This window comes from Sapajus apella, unplaced genomic scaffold (assembly GCF_009761245.1).
Source record: "Sapajus apella isolate SASKATOON/1434 unplaced genomic scaffold, GSC_monkey_1.0 scaffold51, whole genome shotgun sequence".
In the NCBI taxonomy this organism is placed as follows: Eukaryota; Metazoa; Chordata; class Mammalia; order Primates; family Cebidae; genus Sapajus; species Sapajus apella.
In genome coordinates this window covers 10,705,789-10,730,494 of record NW_022436991.1, presented here as the reverse complement: position 1 = coordinate 10,730,494, position 24,706 = coordinate 10,705,789, and the positions used below count along the sequence as shown (strand labels likewise).

Below are 24,706 nucleotides of genomic sequence, written 5' to 3'. Positions count from 1 at the left end.
AACTGAAATGGAACCATATCCAAAGAACAACCATATCTCAGTTTCAGCCCATTTCACTGTCAGTTGTAGAGGGTATCCCTAGAATGTTATTACTAATACTAGTGTAGGTTTTGAAGTGTGCAAGGGATGTGCTTTTTATTTTTATAAATGAGGGCAGGCTCTATTGTCACTCAGTTGCATTCTGACACACTTTCTTAGATGGGAGGGGGAAAACTGAAGAACCTTATTGTTACCCATTTCTTAGATGAGAGAACTGATGGCCCCGAGAGTTCAAAGGAGCTTGTTCAAAGATTTACAGCCACTAAGTGTAGAGAGGCAAGATTCAAATGTAGGCAGTATGGTTCTCAAGTCCATGCTCTTTGCTGGCTGTCAAGTAGAGGGACAAGGCTAAAGAAAACCAGAGGATGAGCATCAGAGTTGGAGGACCCTTGAGGTTACCTAGTCCCATTCTCTTTTTCTGGAAAGAAGAAAGCAGTGCCCCCCACCCCAACAAAGGGCGTGATTTACATAAGGGTGCAGAGTAAGTTAGGGGCAGAGCTGAGAAGAGCTAAGCTTCTGGCTCTCCCAACAGAGAAGATTTCAAATAATTCTTAACAGCTCTAGGACCTTGAAATTCAAGGGACAGTAACTTCTTGGCTTAGGTGGGAGCCCAGTCCTCAGTGGCTTAGATCTGAATGACCATGTCTACACAAACCATCATCCAGATGTTCCCAAGAGTCAGATGCTCCCAAGAGTCAAGTGTCTGTGACAGAATGGGCTCAAGTGATTGGAAAATGTCTTCTCACTTTCTCTCTGCTGCCTTTCCAATCTCATCAAATTATTTCTTTTGGTTTTCTTTCCAACATACTGGTGTTCACATCCTCTCTGTTCTTTCCTGTTCCCCATTCTATCTGGGGGAGTTTAGGCTCTTTTCCCTAATCCATGTCATTTTTCAGAATAATTTTTTGGTTCATTCCGGCTTTGATTTTACCCAAATTTCTTAGGACTGACTCAAAGGAAAAAGCATTTTGTTAAAATAGCTGCGTTGCTTTTAAACAATTTGTCCTCCTACTCACTTTTTCTTTTTGGAAGACAGAAACTGAATATAGATTTGTGGGAGAGAGATAAAGAGGGAACCGGAGAAGAGGAGTAGAGAGGAAGAAGGGGAGAGGGATAGAGTCTGGGTAAAGGGGATGGGAGAGAGAGGAGGAGAAAGAGAAGAGACGGGGAAGGCAGGACTGGAAGGAATTCGAGCTGCAGTGATGATGATGCAAGGAAGCTAGTATGAACCCTTTTCCAGTTTGGGCCATCTACAAGCAATGATTGAAGACTAGACTGTCTTTATGTCAAAAAGGAATCAGTGCCCAGCACCCTGCTGATCTAATGTTTCTGAATATGTAATTTCACTTAACAAAGGGAAGGAAGGTCCCTCTCCAGCCCCCTAATGAGGCCCTTAGGGAAGCCAGTGGCCTGAGACCAGAAGGAACAGGTACTCAACACAGGGATTTCTGCTGACTCTGTTTCTCCATTCATGACTCCCTTTGAGGAACGATTGAAAAATGGAGCTGTATGGCACAGTGGGACAGTACATGCATATTCAAATCCCTCCCTTCCAGCGCTAAACTTAGCTGCCACCTTGCTCATCCTGAATGCCTTCCTCCTCCGCCTGCCCGGTTATCCGCTCCACCTGTGCCCAGAAGCCAGCCTCATCTGTTACCCTAACGTCCTTACCTCGTCAATAACCACCCCTCACTTACCTCAGTCTCTCTGTCCCCCGACTGGCTCATCTTGAAACAAACTTGTTCCATTCTGCCTCCCTTCAAACTTCCAACCTCCGTAACCTTTTCCTTCACCCCATACCGTCTTCAGTTTCTCATCTTCCATTCATTTCTTGACATTAATAGCTAAAACTTAGCTTGGTTTTCCTGCATGCCCCTGTTGAATGCATCTCATGTGCACTAATCCACTTAATCCTTATCCCAGCCATACACAGATGGTGCCATTATTATCACACAGTCAGTAAGTGGGGGAAGCAAGCCTTGAACCCAGGACTATCTGACTCACTACACCATGCTCTTAACAATTTGGCCCATAATAATTGCCTTCCACCAGCACATTTTTTCTAAGAAGAATCCTGAAGTGGCTTTTCATTCAGCCCCAGGTCCTTATATAGCCTCCTGTCTTCTTGCTCTCAATAATATTGTTTCCATCCCCACTTGATTTTTTTTAAGCCTATGTGGTCCATACTCAATTGGCAGGATAAAAATCACTGCACTTGAACGTTTGTTGGACCACACAGTCTTTAAATGCATTGTCATATGGTAGTTGCCAGAAGTATTGTTGAGAGGAGCAATATCTGGTGAAGGTTGCGGGATGTGCAGGTCCCTACTCTTCCAAGTATTCTGAGTACCCCTCCGGATCAAGCCAGAGCAGCAGCGATGACGCATAGTGTTGTAGTCAACAACAACAAACAACAACAACATGGCCATTGAGGGCTAACTGCATGCCAAAACTAAGCTAAACGCTTCATCAGTCAAACCTCATTTGACTTCCATAAGAACCCTGCGAGGGAGTTACTGTTATTTTTGCCCATTTACAAAAGAATATGCATTCCAGGAAAGTGAAGTGACATGCCTAAGGTCACCTGGCTAGTAAGTGGCGGAGCTAGGAAGCAACCCATCCTTCTTTCATGCTTCCAAGGACAGTGCACTATTGCTTTGGGGAGTTTGCCTTCTTCCCTCATTGAAGACACCATATCTTGTTATGTGACACAACATCCTCTTAGGGAGGAAGCCATCCCTAGCTGATCTTGGTACCAAGGAAAGTTGTGTGTATCTACATGTTCTAAATTTGATTTTATCTAGTATGTATCACACACTTGCTAAGTAGGTAGGGCTGTGATAAACACTTTACATATATCCTTTCACTTTACTTTCAAAAGCAACCCATAAGCTGGGTGTAGTGGCTCAAAACTGTAATCCCAGCACTTGGGGAGGCCAAGGTAGGAGAACTGCTTGAGCCCAGCACTTCAAGACCAGCCTGGGGAACATAGCAAGACCCCATCTCTATCTAAAAAAAAAGTAAATAACCCATAACTGTAATTTGTATCCCCATTAGAGGTGAAAACACTCAAACTCCGAGACATTAAGTCATTTGTCCAGGGACACATCTTAGAGTCTGCTTGCCAGCTCAGGTCAGCCTGACTGCAGTCTGCTCAGCCACCAATTTTTCCTGTTTTCTAAGCACTGCACATATGCAATAAACAGGCTTCCCTTAGTGAAGGGGCTGCAAGGAAGCTCAGTTTACAGTCAACCTTAGGAACTGCTTTTATCAGGAATGTAGTTCGTTATGATGTGCATGTTCATTACCATGCTTGGGTCTGCTCTGTCCCCACGTTTTCTTCCTCAGCCCAATTTTTAAATGATCTGATTTTGTCTTATTTTGTGTAACTAGACTCCCTTTCTAATTCTTTCTGGAACAAGATGGATATAAAGAAATAAACAAATAAATAAAAGATGGGTATAAATCAACAAATATATGAAATGTTTGTTGATTCAAAATTTTAATTCATAATGTTGACTTTGAGTGTTACAGTAGAGTTTCTGACATACAGTAGGTATTTTCTATCTCTGATGGTCTTTGTCCTAAGCTCATGCCTGCCCTGCTGAGGCCCAAGCCTCCGTAATACTCCAGGATTGGGCTTCCCACTGTTCTTAGCCACTGCCCCAAATCTTTCTTCCAAGTTGAGCTTTCTTTCCTAATAAGTGATAGCCAACCTTATTGAATGATTTTCATATTTTTTAGTACTGTTCTAGGGCCTTTTATAAGAATGGACACACTTGATCTTCACAGCAATCCTATCAGATAGTGATTATTCCCATTTTACAGATGAGGAAACTGAGGTACACAGGAATTAAGTGAATAAGGTCCCACAGGTAGTGGATCTACAAATCTAGGCAATCTTGTGCCACAGCTGTGTGCTGTGCTACCAACAGTTAGGAGGGCAAATTGGGTACCTCCATGTACTACCCCAGAGCATCTCTCAGAGTGAACCCTGTAGGGAGCTGGAGCAGGGATGGAGACACAGGCACGAAGGGCTCCCTGCAAGTGGGTGGCCACCCATTGTGTTGGTGGCTCAGACCCACAAGCTCATCAAAACCCTCTGAAATGCAAGGCTCCTACTCCTGTCAAATTGAACCTGCTTTGCAGATTTCAGTTTCAATCCTGCCAACTTGAAAGTTTTAGCATTTCAGCTGTTTCAGAATTATAAAAGCCTACAAAATGCTAAGGTGCTTTTTTTAGAGTTTAAAAAAAATGTGTCTTTTCCCCACCATCACATAACAATCTGAAGGGATTTTTTTTTTTTTCAGATTCTTGCCAAATGTGTATTTTTAAAGATTGCATTTGGCCAAAGACCAGAAGTGGAAAATCTGAGGGGAACGTTGAGGAAGTTCTAAGGCGAATTCATCGAGGAGGAGAGGGGAAGCTGTTTCCTTTCTGCAGAGCCCTGGGTCGTTTGGGAGGGATGCTGTTTACTGCTGCTTTCTTGCTACCTTTGTAGACAGTTTCCTTAAGATGCTGATACTTCAATTGGGCGGCCTAGAGGGAATCTGATCTGCATCCCTGGCCATGAAAGACCACCGTTACTGCATGCAAAGCTTCCGGTTGGGTAACTGTCCTCAGAAGCCAGATGGCCCCATGATGGAAAAAGTCATTCTACCCTTTGGGTCAGGCAAGAGATCAATTCTCACTAATTAAGTGTCTGGGGTGTGTGTGTGTGTGTGTGTGTGTGTGTGTGTGTGTGTGTTTATGTGTCACAGACTCTCTCCCAGTGTGAATCAGCTCAATCATCATTTTGCAGTGTTTCAGCTTCAGATTGCAAACATCCACCAACAAATGGGAGCCTTGCTTTCTAACGAGCCGGGGATGTGTGGAAAATAGAATCACTCACACTAGTAGTGAGCCGCAGATGTTCCATGGAGACAGCAGGCTGTGCCAAGCACAGACAGTATGTGTGGCCATGAGACAGGATGCAGAATCTTGCCATGAAAGTATTGCCCACAGAGCCCAGAAGATGAAGGCGAAAAGACAGTAGATAAAAAATCTGTTTTCTTTTTCCCAAGGCCTGGCCTTCCATACAGTTGCATGACACCACATTTAGAAATGGTCCAGGAAGCTGAACGTTTAAATTTGAATAACTGCCACCAAGGCCTTCACAAGCAAGGATGAGAGATACTCTTAAGGAAGGAGAAAAATGTGGGTTCAATTCCCAGGTCTAATACTTACTAACTGAGTGCCCTTGTAACCTTTTGGGACCTCAGGTTTCTCATCTATAAAAGGGACTTAACTTATTGGGTTGTTGTTAGGATTAAATGAGAGAGTGCAAGTGAAGCTGTTAGCATAGTGCCACTCATAGATGTTCAATAAACAGTAAGCTGCCATCATCATCATCATTACCACCATCACCATCACCATCATTTCTAGCTCTGTGATCCTAGCAAAGGTATCCCAATGCTGCTAAGTTTCATTTTTCTCTTCTATAAAATGGGAATAATTATGCCTATTTCACAGAGTTGAGTTAATGTTTATTAAATTCCAGGATAGTCCCTAACACATAGTAGGTCTTCAATAAATGTGAATTTATTTTCCTTCTCCCCTTTTCAGCCCTCAGCCTTACTTACTTTATTTCTTTAATTTACTTATGTTTTAGAAAGACTTGGGTTCATTATGTTGCTCAGGCTGGTCTCAAACTCCTAGTCTCAAGCAATCCTCTTGCCTTGGCCTCTCAGAGTGCTGGGATTACATGCATGAGCTCACTGTACCTGGCTTTGATCTTTTTTTTTTTTCCCCATTTATTTATTTTATTGCATTTTAGGTTTTAGGGTACATGTGAAGAACATGCAAAATTGCTGCATAGGTACACACGTGGCAGTGTGATCCGCTGCCTTCCTCCCCATCACCTACATCTGGCATTTCTCCCCTTGCTATCTCTCCCCAGCTCCCCACCCACTTAAAACACTATTGAATTTAATTATTGAGAATCAACCTTTGCTAAATGTTATAGACGTTCCTCTCAGGACCTGTGAGCCAAGAGGCATAGACATTGACCTGTCCCTAAAGAGATGATGATGCATTTTCAGGTAAGACAAGGCACTGGGTAGGATGGTTCTGTTGCCAGGGAGACCAAGAGGTTTGGAGAGTCTCAGGAAAATTGATCAAGGTTTAACAAGTTGGTTTTCTACCCAGGTCATTCTGACTCCAGAGTCTACACCCTTTTTTGGGGGGGGCGGGCAGAGTCTCACTCTCGCTCTGTTGCCCATGTTGGAGTGCAGTGCTGTGATCTTGGCTCACTGAAACCTCCACCTCCTGGGTTCAAGTGATGCTCATGTCTCAGCCTCCTGAGTAACTGGGACTACAGGCAGGTGCCACCACACCTGGATAATGTTTGTATTTTTAGTAGAGATGGGATTTCACCATGTTGTTCAGACTGGTCTCCAACTCTTAGCCTCAAGTGATCCACCTGCCTCAGCCTCCCAATGTGCTCAGATTACAAGTGTGAACCACCATGCATGGCCCAGAGTCTATACTTTACATCATGCGTACCTGTTGCCTATCACAAGAGAGTGGGGAAAGGCCAAACCAAGGGTTCCCAGTGTCTCTTAATTGCTTCAGTTTGTTTAGAGAAAGCAAGAGAAAGAGAGCGGGAGAGAGAAAAGAGAGAGAAGAAAGCTGGCTTCTGAGTTGTTTGCAAGAGCAAGCAAGCATGCCATCCATGTGGTCCTGGGGTGCCCATGAGCTCACTCAGTTCTCTCTGAATAGGGAGGGTACTTCCTGGAGGTCAGCCTGGCTGCAAGGACCTTGCACAGGAGCGTTCCTCCTTCACAGCAGGAGGCAAGGTGCAGCCCTGCCTGGGGCTCTCATGAAAGTCTCAGCGATGATATCCTTGGAGGAAATCCCACACAGTGGTTAAGAGCATAGGTCTTGGAGGCAGGCAGAACTGGAATCAAATCCCAGCTATACCACCTATTAGTTGTGTCACATTGAGCAAGTGACAAACTTTTCAGGCCTCAGTTTCCACTTTTGTAAAATGAGGATGGTAATAGCATCTATCTCTCACATAACCATGAGAGTAAGATAGAAAACGCGCACCTAAAGTACTAGAGTATTTCCTGGGTGGGACTTGATAAATGCCTTTGCTACTGTTTTTAATGTCTTCTGGGGGCCAGCATGGTGATGGCAACGGAGGACACTACTAGGAACGACAGAAATTCGAGGTGCTATTTGTGCTTCCAATCCATTCTAGGGGATCTCCTTTCAAAGCAAAATGTTTGAATTTGTATATATGTGTATATGTGTGTGTCCTTTATTTAATAATTGAGACATTTGCCTGATAATTATTCCCCTTGCTACAATCTTATAAGATAATAACCTGTCAATATCTATTAAGATTATAACCCCATGCCCTTATTGATCCAGCAATATTGCTTTTGGTAATCTATGCAGAAAAATAAAAGCACTAGTATGTAAGGACATATGTTGTCATGTAACATGTAACAAGAATGACAATGACAGCAATTAAAATTAGAAACAAGATGAATGCCCATGAACTAAGGCATGATTGAATAAACTGAAGTGATTCCATTCTATGGAACATTACGTAGCTATTGAAAAAATCAAGTTAGGAATTGCTTGAGCTCAGGAGTTCAAGACCAGCCTGGGCCACATGGGGAGACCCCATTTCTACCAAAACTACAAAAAAATAGCCAGGCATGGTGACATGTGCCTATGGTCCCAGATATTTGGGAGGCTGAGGTAGGAGGATTGCTTAAGCTTAGTGGGTGGAGGTGGCAGTGAGCTGAGATCGCACCACTGCTCTTCAGCCTGGGTGACAGAGTGAGACCCTGACTCAAAAAAAAAATTCAAGTTAGATTTGTAGTACCTATAGACCTAGAAGGATAGCCATGATGTATTAAGGGAGAAAGGCAAGTGGCAGGCTAATATCGACAGTGTGATTTAATTTATATATATATATATATATATATGTATATATATAAAATATTCAATTAGATATATAATTATTTATTTTACACTTTAAAAAACTTTTTTATTATTATTTTTAAAGACAGGTTCTCACCATGTTGTGCAGGCTAGACTTGAACTCCTCCTGCCTCAGTCTCTTAAATAGCTGGGACTAGAGGTGTGTACCATTTTGTCTAGCTTTGATTCAATTTAAAAAAAAAAAGCAGCCGGGCGCGGTGGCTCACGCCTATAATCCCAGCACTTTGGGAGGCTGAGGCAGGTGGATCACGAGGTCAAGAGACCGAGACCATCCTGGTCAACATGGTGAAACCCCGTCTCTACTAAAAATACAGAAAATTAGCCGGGCATGGTGGTGCGTGCCTGTAATCCCAGCTACTCAGGAGGCTGAGGCAGGAGAATTGCCTGAACCCAGGAGGCGGAGGTTGTGGTGAGCCGAGATCGCACCATTGCACTCCAGCCTGGGTAACAAGAGCGAAACTCCGTCTCAAAAAAAAAAAAAAAAAGCAAACGATGCCCCTTCTCCTATGCGTGTATGTGTGTTTGTTTTGAGGGTAGAAGAGGAAGCACATTTAGAGTTAACGGTAGTTATTTTGGAAGAGCACGGGTTGGGGCAGGGTGAGAATAGAGCAGGGGATAGTATTATTTCTTTTTTTATTTTTGAATAATTTCACTAGTTGCAGTAAACAGCTTCCTCTTATAATCTTTGAAGAGGGAGCTTAAACAATCTGTGTTTGCAATTATTTTAAAAAATGGCGTTATTCACCTTGTGATATTGGAGACCACATAACTAAGAAAGGATTTTCCTCATCAAAGTCCCTGAGGGCAGGGGCCCCATCTTTTCAGTTTTGCGTGTCCAAGACCAGCACAGCGCCTTACCCAGAGTAAGTCTTAATGAGTGCGAATCACAGGAGTGAACCACATTTACTCAGCTTGTATTAGGGAATGTGGTTTTTCACTGAGTTCAGTTAACCTGAAGTGAGGCCACACTCTGGTGTCTCTTCTGATAGTGATGATGTTCAGCTAATTCTTTTTATTTTTTTGATGGGACTCCCACAAAACCAAATTATAATTCCTGTGTATGCAAGGCAAGACTACTAGATTTTTGGCTCTTTACCTCACTTTTATGTCCTTGAACTTTTCCCCTTAAATGATTTTATCAATGACTTGCTGAGAACCGAAATGGCAAGCTAGTTAATCACATTGGCAGATGATACTTACCTGTGAGGTCTAGTGACTTCAATGGATAGTAGTTAGGATCCCAGAAGGACCTCTTCACATTGAGGCCATGCCAACCTCTACAAGATGGGATTTTAAAATCTAGGTTAAAAAAATCCCAGGAGCAAAAACGTATTGCTTGTAATGGCATTTGGTTGGCTGCCTTCAAACTGCTCTTCCAAGATTCTTAAAAAATACATTATGAAACCCAAGAAAGAGATAAAAATTCAAAGCCTAAAACTTAAAGACTGAAAGATAACTTAATGGCACCATCTTGGAAGAAATGACACCAATTATAAATGCAGTTGGAGACAAATTGAGAAAACAGAGAAGAAAAAAGACAGATTTGGAAGAAAATGAATTAGAAGCAATCACACTATTTAACCTTAGACTAAAACATTTTTACATTTCTATGAACAAAAATGACTCTAGAAAAAGACTCAAAATAGGCAAATAAGATGTGAGAGAAATTGTCAAAGAACTACTTTCAAAAAGGCCCCAGGCCCAGAGGGTTTTATATGAAAATTTTCATGCTATTTAGTCTATTTCAGAGCATTGAAACTCATTTCTTCGAGTTACCACAACCTCTGATTTCAAACCTTAACAAAAATAACACACAAAAGACAACAGGAAAATTTCATTGACAAGTATATAGAAACATCCTAAATTCTATGTTAGCAAATCCACTTCAGCATTATACAATCAAATACAAAATATGCTCCAAAAGTAATTATTACAAGAATGAAAGGTAGAAAGACTAATATGAAATCCATTAACATAGCTTATCCTATTAATAACCCAAAGAGGAAACAAACTTATAATCTCAATAACTATCAAAAAATGTAAACCTTCATGCATAATTCTGACTTAAGCAGACGACAGAAATCTTGATAGTATGATAAAGAAAACCTATCTAAGCCAATAACAAATACCATGCTTCTTGGTGAAAACCTGGAGGAGTTATTCATTTTAGTGTAGACGGGAATCACCTTAGGAGTCTGCTAAAATGCAGATCACCAAGTATGTATAAATTCTGGAATGTATACCCAGATCTCTGACCACACTTAGAGAAACACTGTTCATGAAGTATCCATTGCAGCTAAATGCAAGGTGGCCTTTGACCACCACCATTACTTAACACTGTTCTCTAAACTTCAGTCAAAGAAAAAAGAAGGCAAAAGTGTTCCACCTATCATTTGCAGATGTTATTATTGTTTATCTGGATAAGAAAATGAAATCAACTAAAGGAGAATGTTCAAGCAACTTATAAATAATTATAGATCTAGAATAGCTTTCTCACCTACCAGTTATACTAACCTCTTAGAAAATATACTGGAAAACACCATCCATTAACATGAGTAAACAAGAAATATAAAATCTGCCTAGAAATAATGTGCACAAGAGATGCATAGACTTGAATGATGAAAATGTTAAGATTTCTCTAAAAAACGTAAAATAAGATGTTAATAAATGGGAGATATATTATGTTGTTAAATGTGAAGTCTCAATATCCTAAAGATGTTGATCATCCCCAAATAAGCCTGTTAATTACATTTTTAATTAATATCTCAATATCCCACAATGAGACAGAATAGTCAGCATATTTGCTAGCAAAACCAAATGATTAGAACTTAGATGTTTGGTAAAGAAGAATAGCAGGGAAGAAGGTGCTCTTCTAGTATTAAGAGTCTCGTGAAGCTACATGAATTCAAAAGACAGTGTAGTAGAATCTCAGAAATAGAAATATAGATTAAAAGAAAAGAATAGAAGGTTAGGAAATAGATCTGTTCATATGTACATAAATAAATATGTATACATACATACATACATACATATATGTGTGTGAGTTTAATAAGAGGTAAATTTGATGTGGATAAATTGTTGCATAAGCAGCTTAATTTACAGTTTACATCTTTGAGGACAACTTTGTGTCCAAGTTCTTGGGACTCTCATGTCTGCCTATAACAATCACAGAAGTAAAGTAATGAGGTCTGGCACGGTGGTTCACGCCTGTAATCCCAGCACTTTGGGAGGCTGAGGCGGGTGGGTCACTTGAGGTCAGGAGTTCGAGATCAGACTGGCCATCATTGGCAGACCCCATCTCTACTAAAAATACAAAAATTATCTGGGTGTGGTGGCATGTGCCTGTAACCCCAGCTACTCAGGAGGCTGAGGCAGGAGATTCGCTTGAACTGGAAGGTGGAGGTTGCAGTGAACGAAGATTGTGCAACTGCACTCCAGTCTCAGAGGCAGAGCGAGATTCCATCTCAAAAAAAAAAAAAAGTAATGAAGAAGCAACAGAAGCGGATATGTGTGGGTGGAGGATGAACCCGCAATAAGCCTGGTATGACTCTTCAAGCTGTGTGGCCTCCTAAACGTTTACTGAGCATTCAGGCCACATCACTGCAGGGCCAGAAAGGGCGGGCAGAGGATTCTAGTCCCTGTTCCACTGTTTAATTCATGTTTGACCTACAGCAAATCACTGAACCTGAACCTCAATTTCCTCATGGGAAAACGGAGATCATGCTTCCAGGTCCAGTCTCCTTTATAAAGTTGTTGTGATGAAAAATAAAATCATGTTTGAAAGCTCGCTGTAACTGAAAACTGCTGAGTTACAGTGGACATCTGGTAACCCTACCCTAACTTAAGGTGGTGTCATAGAGTATTGGTTTAGAGCCTATACTCTGGTGAAAGGCTGCCTGAATTTGCATAGTGGCTCCATTGTTTACCATTTGTGGGTTTTTGGAAAGGTTACAGTCACCTCTCTCTACACCTGCATTTTTGTTATTTACCAGCTGTGGGTCCTGGGCAAGTTGGTTCATTTTGTTATAGTTTGGTTTCCCTCATCATTAAAAGAGTGATGACAATAGCATCTATCTCAAAGTGTTGTCATGAGAAGCACACACAAAAAGCATTTATGCTGGTCAGAACATGTAGCAATGGATCAATATCATCATAATTATCTTTGGGGATCTATGCGCTTCCTGCTCCAAGATTAAATCACATGACTTAGGCTTAAACTAATCAGCCTTTTGGGACTCTTTGTCTGCAGTGATTAGTTCAATAATGGACATGTGACCTAATCAAAGAAAATCAGTAAAATACAATGAGACCTTTGCCTGCTGGGAAGGAAGCTCGTGCTGTTATCGTGGGTTCAAGAATGTGGCCCTCCTGATCACAGTGGTCATGCCTATAATCCTAGCACTTTGGGAGGCTAAGGTAGCGGGAGGATCACTTGAGCTCAAGAGCTGGAGAACAGCCTGGGCAACATAGCAAGACCCCTGTCTCTACCAAAAAAAAAAAAAGTCAAAAAAATTAGCTGGGTATGGTGGTGTGTGGCTGTAGTCCTGGCTACTCTAGAGGCTGAAGCCCGGGGATCACTTGAGTTCAGGAGGCGGTCATTACAGAGAGCTGAGATTGCACTACTGCACTTTAGCCTGGGTGACAGAGTGGGACCCTGTGAGACCTTGTCTCAAACAAACAAACAACAGCAACAACAAAACAGAATATAGCCCTGGGAGCTGCTGTTCCCCATCTTGAATCCCTGAGTATCCCATCCATTACTCTGAAATGAAGTCAACAGAGAAGAAGCAGAGGAAACAGTAGTGAAAGACATAATGTCCTTGTGAATTTGGCCCCTGCATCCAGCCATAGCTTGATTATTTCAGTATATGAATGAATAGCATTTTTCTCTCTTTTTCCTATTCTGAAGTCAATTAGAATTTAGTTTTCTGTCACTTACAACAATAATACAACCATATTATTGTTTTATTGTGACCTCAGACAAAATGTTCCCAAATTCTCCAGAACAAATCGGGTCTCTTTTTGTTTGTTTGTTTTTTGAGACAAAGTCTTGCTCTGTCTCCCAGGCTGGAGTGCGGTGGCTCAATCTTGATCTCGGCTCACTGCAACCTTTGCCTCCCAGGTTCAAGCAATTCTCATGCCTCAGCCTCCTGAGTAGCTGGGATTATAGGTATGTGCCGCCACACCCGGCTAATTTTTGTATTTTTAGTAGAGACAGGGTTTCATCATATTGGCCAAGCTGGTCTCAAACTCCTAGCCTCAAGCAATCCCCCCAACTCGGCCTCCCAAAGCTCTGGGATTATAGGCATGAGCCACTGAGCCTGGCTAGGTGTGGTCTTGTTATTAGCTTAAACTCTGCACCTAGTACATTTTTCATCCCCAAACAGTGTGTGGTCACACAATTATGAATGATGATCCTTCACCCAAATGATGAGCATTTTTAAGGACGAAAACAACACTGCCCTTTTCCAAATTATGGTTGAGAGCACAGGGCTAGAAACTAGTCAAGAACTTCAAGCAGCAGCCCTAAGGCTGGAATGGAAATTAGCCAGAAACCATCATTTCAAATTTTAAAGGTCACCATTTATGAAAGGATACTTTAATGTTCACTCAAAGCCAGATGACAAGTCAAAAATGGAAGGAGAGGGGGCTGAAATGATGGTTACGCACAACTGGCTTTCCACGACCCAATAAACTCTATCTGAGCCTAATTAGACTGGCAGTGACCTCCTGATGTTGCATTCAGACTTTTAACGTCAGTTCATCTGCCACACGGAACCTCAGCTAATGGCCTTTCACCAGTTGCCTCTGTTAGAATTAGCAGTGGTTGGAATGTACATGTTTGACTGTTTCCTGATCAAAAAGGCATAGCTCCATATATATGGAAGTGATTAGACTAGATATCCCTCATGAGTTCTTGGGCAGTGCATTCAGTGACCCTTTTAACACCCCTGCTTGAATGTTACAAAGGTAGCTGCAAACTCAACACTTTCAAAACCAGACTCACCCTCTCCCTGTCACTAAGCTTTTCATCCTAAAGGGCATCACTGTCCATCCAAAGGTTAAAGGCAGAAACCCAGATGTCCCCTGAGCTCATTCTCCCTTACCTTTACATGCAACAATCTGGAAATTCAGTTGATTCCAGCTTTCAAGCATCTACCAAAGTGATGGCCAATGAGTCCTTATTACTGCCACCTCCCTAATATGAGACTCTATTATTGCTATGGAATTATTGCATTAATGTTTCTTAACCAGTCTGCAAATATTCCTCAGTTGGGTGCAGTGGGTCACGCCTGTAATTCCAGCACTTTGGGAGGCCAACGCAGGAGGACTGCTTGAGACCAGGAGTTTAAGACTAGCCTAGGCAGCATAGTGAGATCCTGTCTCTACAAAATAATAATAATAATAGTAATAGTAATAGTAAACAAAATCAGCCAGGTGTGATGGTGCACCCTGTAGTCCCAGCTACTTGGGAGGCTGAGGTGGGAGGATTGTCTAAGCCCAGGAGGTCAATGCTGCAGTGAGCCGAGATTGCGTCACTGCACTCCAGCCCAGGAAACAGAGTGAGACTCCGTCTGAAGAAAAACAAAAATAGGCTGGGTGCGGTGGCTCATGCCTGTAATCCCAGTGCTTTGGGAGGCCAAGGCAGGCGAATTATGAGGTTAGGAGTTCGAGACCAGCCTGACTAACATGGTGAAACCCCATCCCTACGAAAAATACAAATATTAGCTGAGTGTGGTGGTGCCCACCTGTAATCCCAGCTACTCAGGAGGCTAAGGCAGGAGAATCACTTGAACCCTGGAGGCGGAGGTTGCAGTGAGTCAAGATTGCACCACTGCACTCTAGCCTGGGTGACAGAGTAAGGCTCTGTCTCCAAAGTAAGTAAGTAAATAAATAAATAAAACCATTCCTTTTCCATTCCCCAGTCCATGTCCCACACTTCAGCCAGAATGAGCCTCAAAAATGAAAGCCTGATTACATGAGATCTTTAATTTTCTCTTTTAAGCTTTCCAAAGGATCTCTGTTGTCCCTAGAATAAAGTCTTACTTAACATGCCGCCCAGAGATCTGCATGACACGGTCCCCGTCTACTTCTCCAGTCTTGCTGTTATCTGCACTCACCCCACCCCTGCTCTGGCCATTACTGTATGTTTTGGCTTCTTTCCTACGCTCTCTTTATGCCCCATCTAGCCTCCAGACCTTGGTTCTTGCTGTTCCCTTTTCCTGGAGCACCAACCCATCCCTTCATCTCTCTAACTTTTGTTCATCTTTCAGCTGTTAAGAGTTGTAATTTTCCTTTTGGAAGATTTTTCTCCATCCAAGGAGGCAGCTTGGTAGGTAAGAAGGAAAGCCGTGGAGTCATATCATTTGAGTTTAGATTCCGTCTCAGATAACAGCTCCGTGTGTGACCTTGGGCCAGTTACTTAACCTCTCTGTGCCCAAGTTTTTTAATCGGTAAAACGGAGATAATAAGTGTTGTTAAAAGGATCAGATGTGATCATGTAAGCTACTCAGCATAGTAGCTGGCACATAAACTCTCAAACAGTGTTAGATACTATTATTATTTTATGTTATGCATGGATGTTCCCCCAAGGCCCTGTCTTTGGTCCTATTTTCCTACTTTTCACAGCCTCATTGGAAGCTCTCATTCACATTCAAGATTCTGCCTTTTACCACTGATGATGTCAAAATGTGCATTTCCCATATCATACCTCCTTCCACATCATACCTCCTTCCACACTCCTAGAGTCTTCTCTCTCTAAAGTTATTGCAATACCCACTGGCTTATCTCCTGCTCCCCTCTTATGTCTCAAAAATCTGTTTCTACTTGGGACCTGACCACACTTTAAAGACATCAGTTAGCTGGGTGCTGTGGCTTATCTCTGTAATTCCAGCACTTTGGGAAGCCAAGGCAGGAGGATCACAAGCCAAGGAGTTCGAGTCAACTTTGGGCAACATAGTAAGATTCCCCATCTCGATTTTATAAAAAGTAAAAAAATATATACATACATCAGTTTAGATCCTATTGCACCTCTGCTTAAAAATCTTCAATGGCTTCCCTTTAGCTTTTTTTGAGACGGAGTCTTGCTCTGCCACCCAGACTGGAATGCAGTGGCACAATCTTGGCTCACTGCAACCTCTGCCTCCTGGGTTCAAGTGATTCTCCTGCCTTAGCCTCCTCAGTAGAGTAGCTGGAACTACAGGTGTGTGTCACCACACCCAGGTAATTTTTGTATTTTTGGTAAAGATGGGGTTTCACCATGTTGGCCAGGCTGTTCTTGGACTCCTGACCGCAAGTGATCTGCCCACCTGGGCCTCCCAAAGTGCTGGAATCACAGGCATGAGCCAGTGTAACTGGCCCCCTTTACCTTTTGATCAGGATTCTCAGCCTCGGTACTCTTGACATTCGGGACTGGGTAATTCTGTGTTGTAGGCGCTGTCCTGTGCGTTGCAAGGTGTTTAGCAGCATCCCCGATCTCACCTACTAGATCTGGTAGTGCTTTTCTGATCCCTCAACCAAAAATGTCTCAGACATCACCAAATGTTCCTGTTAGGAGCCACTGCCTTAGTATAAACTCCAGATGCCTAAAGATAATCTTCAAGGTCGTTCCTAGGTTACACGCTGGTCCTGCCAGGCTGGACCAAAATCACATGGAACAAAATCAGTTCCACCCAAATCACATGGACTGAGGACAGGGTGTCATGACAACTGCCCCCAAAATCAGAACACTGTTGCCAGAAAAAGGAGATATGGATGTGAGGTTGGCCAAACATCAAACAAACAAACTGAAACATTAATGGCCACATACCACAGCCTCCCTTCAAGTGCCCATTTCTCCATTTCCAAGAACCAAGCCCTGGCGCTGGCCAAGAGAAATGTTTGTTCAGTGATTGTCCACTAGACCCTTTCCCCAAATTCTCCACCCTCACCCACAGTGTGTTTAATTATAGGTTAGAAGGTGGACAATGTATACATTTAAATTCCCATCCACCAAAAACCTGGTCAAAAATCTCAGTTTTTCTGCACTTTGCTTCATCTCACATACAAAGAATATCACCACAGATCTCAGCTCTTTGTGGAGTGGTGGCTAAGCTTTGTCGGCGTTCGTGAACAAAGACGCAAGATGCTATGAATCCTCCAGGCTCTGTCTAACTTTACACCAGCAGGGTTGCATTTTAATCAAAGACGCCTCTTTCAGTGCCTGCTGAAATCTCATGTTGCCTCTTACATCCCAGTGATGGCGGAACAATGACTTAGCTTAGCTGCAACTGAAGAGGAGTCAAAAAGATACCAGAACCCACCGAGGGACTGTTTTATTTCTCACTGGAGAAGAAAAGACAGAACTAGAAGGAAACCTTCTGACGAAAGTGTGGAAATAGCTCTTTGATTTTCTCTCCTCAGCCATCTGAAGTTAGTCAACAGAATTAAAATACAGCTGTAGCAGGGGCTCTCAAATTTTTTGGTCTCAGGACTCCTTTACATGTGTGCAAATTATTGAACTTTATGTGGGTTATATATTTCCTATATCAGGAATTAAAACCCTCCTAAAATCTTAAAATATTTATTTTAAAATTCATTTGAAAATAATGATAAACTCAATTGCATGTTAACATAAATATTTATATGAAAATAACTATATTTTCCAGAACAAAAAATAGTGAGAAGGATTGTTTTTAAACTTTTGAAAATTTCTTTAATGTGTGGCTCAAGAGAAGAGAGATGGATTCTTATATCTGCTTCTGCATTTGATCTATTGCTTAATTTTGTTACAGTTGAAGTATATGAAGAAAGTCTAGCCTCACACAAGTTAAACAAATAGAGTAGTATTTGAACAGCCTTTGAAATAACTGTCACTATTCTTTGATACTACACCAAAACTCGACAAGTGGTAGTATCTTAAAGGCTAGTTGCAATGTGGAATCTGAAACCATATTAACCTTTCACGCTCTTCTACATGAAAATCCATTTTTCTAATCCTGCATGTTGAATGGGTCTTTTAGCCAGGCATAATTGCGTAACATCACGCATTGGTCATTTGGAAAGTATTGTATCGTAGAGTTACGCAGGTCTTCTAAATTTGGCACATTTCATTATACAGTGTAAAAACAAATCACATTGGCTCACACAAGTTTTCCAAAATCATAATTATCACTTGAAACCTTGAATTTTTATCCTTGGCAACAAATACTGTCAGTTGCTTTCTTTGAAGTGACAGCCTCACTTAGCTCATTTTTGAGACAATGTCTGCCAAATACCCAAGCCTGAATAACCATAATTTACCTGTCATTCCTTCAAGTAAATATGGTGTTTCATGGAAAAAAGCAGCTAGTTCAGCTCGCAACTCAGTCGCACAAGTGCCTTTGCCTGAGACCACCAGCATACCCTGGCTGAGGTATTCAAAACATAGTTCTCATTTGGTTACACGGACTGTATAAACCTAGCACTTAAGGTTTGAGATTTCATAAAATTGATTCTTTTTCTGCAGCTTCGTCAGGGACATTTTTAAGTGAGGCTAGCATTTTTTTCCCCTGTGAGTGAGTGACAATGACAAATACAATCAGTACTGAGCCACAGCATTCCTTTGCGGTCAAGCTCCAACAGTTTTACCTACCATTGTTTTTGCCTCATAGTGCAAATTTCAACACAGTGAGAAAATCATTTTTTTATGGAATCTTGCTGTATTGCCCAGGCTGGGCTCAAACTCCTGGGCTCAAGCAATCTTCCCACCTCAGCTTCCTGAGTAGCTGAGATTACAGGTGTGCACCACGATGCACAGACATATCGTATTATTATTCTGAAATAGTTTCAACCTTGCCAGTTCCTTAAAAGGATCTTAGGAAGTGCCCCTTTTATCTTAGGAAATAAAAGACCACCCTTTGAGAATGCTGAGCTATGACATCAGGATTAAGGACATCAGTTTTCAGATTTAAAAGACCTAAGTTTGAATTCTACCTCTACCACTTACTGGCTCTGAGAATCTGGGACAATTACTTCTCTGAACTCCATTTACTCATCAGTAAAATGAGTCTAATACCCCACAGGGCTCTTGGAAGGACAAAGTGAGATGATGTATGTGAGCCCTCAGAGGGCACTTGCTGTTGTTAAGTGCTAATGCCTTCCCGATGTAGCTCATCTTGGGGATATTCTAGAACATCTATTCCCTAAGGTTTTGACCACCTTCATCAACAAGCATGAAGAAAATCAGGACCAAGATTTGCCATCAAAGACCACAAATCTTGTTCCGTGGTAGGGACTCCATCAACTGCATTGCTGGCTTTGCCTCAGTCCTCCCTGAGGCTCCTAAAAATTCTTGGGGATTAACAGAGCAGTGGTAACCATGGACTGAGTGATTCCCTGCTGTTGGTGAAGAAATGCAGATGAGTTGATTCTGTCCAATCTATTTATCCCAGGAAAATGGTAATAACCAACACCAAATTAGTACATACGTGTGTCAGCACTGTTCTAAGTGTTGTACAAATATTAAGTACCCACAACAACCCTATGAGTAGGTATAATGACAATTCCCCCGTTTTATAGGTGAGGAAACTGAGACACAGAGAGGTTAAGTAATGTGTCAAAGTTGCACAGCTGTATGTGGTTGAGCTGAGATTTGAGCCCAAGCAATCTGGTGCAAACAATCTGGTGGTAGAGGTTAAGTTTTTTTTGTTTGTTTGTTTCTTTGTTTTTTTTTTTTTTGAGATGGAGTCTTGCTCTGTCACCCAGGCTGGTGTGCAGTGGTGTGATCTCAGCTCACTGCAACCTCCACCTCTAGGATTCAAGGGATTCTCCTGCCTCAGCCTTTCAAGTATCTGGGACTACAGGCATGCACCCCCAAGCCCAGCTAATTTTTGTATTTTTAGTAGAGAAGAGGTTTCACCATATTGGCCAAGCTGGCAGGGTTGAGTTCTTAACTGCTATACTACACTGAGGAGGCAGGAAAAAAAGGAGAGGAGTTATTTCTCCAGAAAAGTGTTTCCTCCTGTATGGGGCTTGTGTTTTAAAAAGCCTAATTTTGCTCTGAAACAATCTGTTAAAAAAATTCCTTGAGTCCATCAGAAACTCCAGGAATAATGAAAACTGTACCAGAAAGACCAAGTGTGATGCAAATAAATATATGGCATGATTTTGATCGACTGGTTAAGTATTAGGCAACTCCATTTGCACATGTTTCTTGGAGTGACTCAGAGATTGTGACATTGAAACCACACAGAGAAAAATGTAATCTCAGAAAATGAGTCAGCTTCGCATTGAACATTATCCACATAATCAGAATAACGTTCATTGGTTTTCAAATTTCAGAATCGATCCATAGCCCAAGCATGGAGGACATTGGTTTAGTTGCAGAATAGGATGCAACCAGAGTGAATCTTGATGACAAGCAAGTAAAAATACAGCTTCTGGCATGGGTAGGTGGAAGTGAGGAATGTGAACTTTCTTGTTCTATAAAATAGGAAGCTAAGACAGCCTATACAAGGTGAATGAAAAAAAGAAATGAAGATGTAAGTTATTTTTAAAAATTAGAAAGCTAACCAATACAGAGGGAGGAGTGAGTTAGCTAAATTCTCACCTATCATGGCAGAAAGCCAATAGATTATAAATCAAGAAATAGAGGAATGAACATATTATTTAAAGATAAAGATGTAACCACCAGAAGAACCAAATAAAAATGGTTTCAAAAAGCTTCCTCTGGGCAATAGGACTCAGGGTGGGAAGAGAGCAGTATCTCTCATGTGGATGCTTCTCATGAAAATCCCTTCCATATGATTTGATGTTTAAAATAGTGTGCATGAGGAACAGAAAACCAAATACTGCATGTTGTCACTGATAAATGGGAGCTAAATGATGAGAATACATGGACACATAGAGGAGAACAACACACACTGGGGCCTATTGGAGGGTGGAGAGTGGGAAGAGGGAAAAGATCAGGAAAAATAACCAAATGGGTACTAGGCTTAATATCTGAGTGATGAAATAATCTGTACAATACATCCCCCATGACACAAGTTTACCTACGTAACAACCCTGCATAGGTACCCCTGAACTTAAAATAAAATTTTTGAAAAGCAATTAATGCTTCAAAGTACTAAACAGGCACCAAAAAGAACAAAGTGGACTTCTCTACTAATGCAGAAAGATCTCTAGGATCTTTTTAAAATGAAAAATAAATGGCAAGTTGAAAAAAAAATCTCATAAATTCAATTTTCCTGACAAAAAATGTTATATGTAAATTTTCTGTGCCACAGAAGAAGTAGCACTTGAAAATAAATTTTCTCAGCAAGACAATTTACTTCTAAAGAAGGGCGTGTCTCACAGATGGAGCAATGGTGAGTGCTCACCTGGACAAGGAAGGGGAAGGGGTTCTTATTCCTGATGTAGGTAGGCCCTACTGCTGTGTTGTTTCCCTATTGGCTAGGGTTAGACTGCACAGTCTAAGCTAATTCTGATTGACTATTTTAAAGAGAGCAGGAGTATGAGCCAGAGTGGTGGGGTGGGTAGTTTGGTGGGAAGAATGGTTACAGAACAGGTCAGAGCAGGTGACCAGGGAGGACTCAGGTCAAAGCAGATGACTAGGGGAACAGATGTGAACTACTGATTAGAACTGGCAGGATAGTTGTTTACTGAAACTAGAGCCAAGGGGGCAAAGAGAACCAGGAAGTTAAACTTTAAAATGAAGAATTAAAGAATAAGAGAGCTGAACATACCGACATACTGATTCTTTGAAGAGAAACTTGGAGTTCATCTTATCTAACAAAAATAAAACAAAATAATATAAAAATGTGTATGATTAAATGTCTTAATAAATTGTAAGATAAGTGTAGAAAGATCTCTAGGACACTTTATTAACTGAAAAATAAATGGCAAGTTAAAAAAAATCTAAGTTCAACTTACACGACAAAAATAAAAATAAAATAATGTGCATGATTAAACGTCTAGTAAATTGTAAGATAATTATTCAAAAGTGTGGAGTGACTCATGAAGAATGTGAACTGGAAGAGAAAAAATGCACACTTCCTAGTCTCTTTGACTTGGTAGAGAAAAAAAAAAAAAAGAGAGAGAGAGAGAGAGAGAGATTTTTTTGGCTATTTACCAACTAGAAGTAGCTGTCATTTTGGGGAAAGGAGATGAGTTTATAGTGAGGGTACAAAGGAAACATTCTTGTCTGTTTTGTTTTAAACCTCTATATTGAGAATATGTTTTTGTATTACTTTCATGTTGTAAAAAGTGTTTCAATTAACAAATACAATAGGAAAAATATACCACTTGAAAGAATATAATAATAAATTATCCAGGATTTCTTTCTTTCTTTCTTTCTTTTTAAATTAAAGATAAGAAAAAGAGAGAGAGAAAAAATGTATAATCACTCAGTGTGCCTTCATGGATTTTTAGGGGTAGGCTGTTTTCATGTTCTCTTTCCCCTTTGCTTAAAGATAAGAAACCAAGATCTCTGAGCTCATTTCTATTCCAGCTCAGAGTACTTGAAGAGGTCAGTTCTCCTCTGTGTATGCTTCACAATCCTTTTTGCATGTTTAGAAAATATGTTTTTAGCACCAACTGTCGGCCAGGAGCACCTTGAGGACTCACAAGCCCTAAGAGAACACTTATGTGATACGCCTGCCATTGACTAATCTAGGACCTGACACTCTCTGCTACAAGAGCCTCTCCCCTGCTCACCTGGGTGCGCTCCATCAGCATCTTTCCTACACAGTTGTGAGCTTACCAAAGACAGGAATCATGTCTGCCTTATTTTCTGCTAAATCATCAGGACCTAACACAGTGTCTAGCACATAGTAGCTGCTCAATAAGTACATCTGGTGCAAGGAATTCAAGCTGGAGGTCCCACCAGATACAAATCAGTCACTTTGCATCTCTTGTTGGATCTGTAGGTTGAGAAGGGGAAGATGCACAGGAGGAAATGCCAGACTGAGCTAATGAAAGGTGAGAATCTGTGAGTTGGGAAGGGGATTCCTAGCAGGAATGATGATTCCAGGAGCTTTGCAAGATTTGGCAAGGACTAGAAACTTCTACTTCAACGTCATTTTTAAAAACAAAGCATATTTAAGCAGCAGAGTTTAATTTCCAAAGTTCATTCAGCCACAGCTATCCAGTAAGAGCTAGATTAAAGTAAAACTACATAAGAGATTCATTTGTATATATTGCAGATGAGAATTTCTAGTTTCCTTAAATCTTCATTTTCATGTCCTCTTAATGCCAGGATGAAAGTAGCCTCTACCAGTCTCACCCTCCATTTCTTTGTCTGTCCTACAGTCTGTCTGGCTCCACCAACTCCTCAGCTTTTTTGACTGGGAGACAGTGTAGCAAAATGGGGAAAAATCATGGGTTTGGGGCCAAAAATTTTGTATCTGTCACTTTTTAGCAGAATGACAAATTAATAAATTATTTTGGCATAAAAAAAAAACCTAGTTTTCCACAATGAGAAATAAAATACTGAAAAATAATAAGGGACCATGGACTTGTCCTCAGCGAAAGAAGGAAGACAGTGCTGATAAGGTGCTACCTCACTGCACCCAGTCATAGAGAAGGGCAAGGCAAAAGTGTTAAAAGTCTAGAGCTGTACTTGCCTGAGGGAAGCAAGGGAGGTCACAGGACAAAGTACTCTCCCTGTCAAGCAGCAAATCGTGCAGTTGAGAAGAAGACTCAGACATGGTGAACTCAAGAGCATGCCAATCTTGGGCTCAAAATCCTTCAGAGGCTTCCAGTTCATTAAGAGTCAATACACTGGACAGGGAAAATGTGGCACATATACACCATGGAATATTATGCAGCCATCAAAAATGATGAGTTCGTGTCCTTTGTAGGGACATGGATGAACCTGGAAACCATCATTCTCAGCAAACTGACACAAGAGCAGAAAATAAAACACCGCATGTTCTCACTCATAGGTGGGTGTTGAAAAATGAGAACACATGGACACATGGAGGGGAGCACTACATACTGGGGTCTGTTGGGAGTAAATAGGGGAGGGACAGCGGGGGGTGGGGAGTTGGGGAGAGATAGCATGGGGAGAAATGCCAGATATAGGTGAAGGGGAGGAAGGCAGCAAACCACATTGCCATGTGTGTACCTATGCAACAATCTTGCATGTTCTTCACATGTACCCCAAAACCTAAAATGCAATAAAAAAAAAAAAGAGTCAAAGTCCTTACAATTCCCTTCAGAGCTCTGCATGACCTGGCCTGCAGTATCCTAAACTGATCTGCTTCTCTCCTCCTCACTCCCCCACTTCAACCACGTTGGCCCCCTCGAACACCCCAGGCACATTTCCTGTTCCAATCCTTTGCGCTTGCTGATCCATCTGCCTAGAATGCCCTTCCCCCAGTGAGCCACTTGGCTTTGCTTCTCACCTCCTTCATATTTTGACTTAAATGTCACCTTCTCAGGGAAGCCTACCTTGGCCACACCGTTTACAATTTCATCCTCACCCACCCTAACACACCTTCTCTGCTTTAGGATAATTTGGAAGAAGTCCACTGTGCTATGCTAAGATTTTTCTGTTTCTTAAGCCAATGAGCTGTCACTGCAGCTGAGCCCCAGGGACTCTAACTGGAAAAACATCCTAGGTTGGTCCAGACCTGATTTCCTTGGTCCAGATCTTATTAGGAACCCAACCCCTGCCATCTCCCACCTGCTCAGGAGCTAAGCCATCACT

General features: G+C 41.6%; 1 protein-coding gene and 1 long non-coding RNA gene across 2 annotated transcripts in view; both read right to left on the bottom strand.

Annotated features, from left to right (window-relative positions):
• The window catches only part of CACNG3 (calcium voltage-gated channel auxiliary subunit gamma 3), a 104,400-nt gene that overhangs the window by 64,051 nt on the left and 15,643 nt on the right, over window positions 1-24,706 (bottom strand). The window lies entirely within an intron of this gene.
• On the bottom strand, window positions 578-19,728 carry LOC116526577. Its single transcript, XR_004258203.1, has 3 exons — window positions 17,893-19,728; window positions 16,719-16,723; window positions 578-589 (listed from the first exon to the last, which is right to left on the bottom strand). It is a non-coding gene; the product is annotated as an uncharacterized LOC116526577 (long non-coding RNA).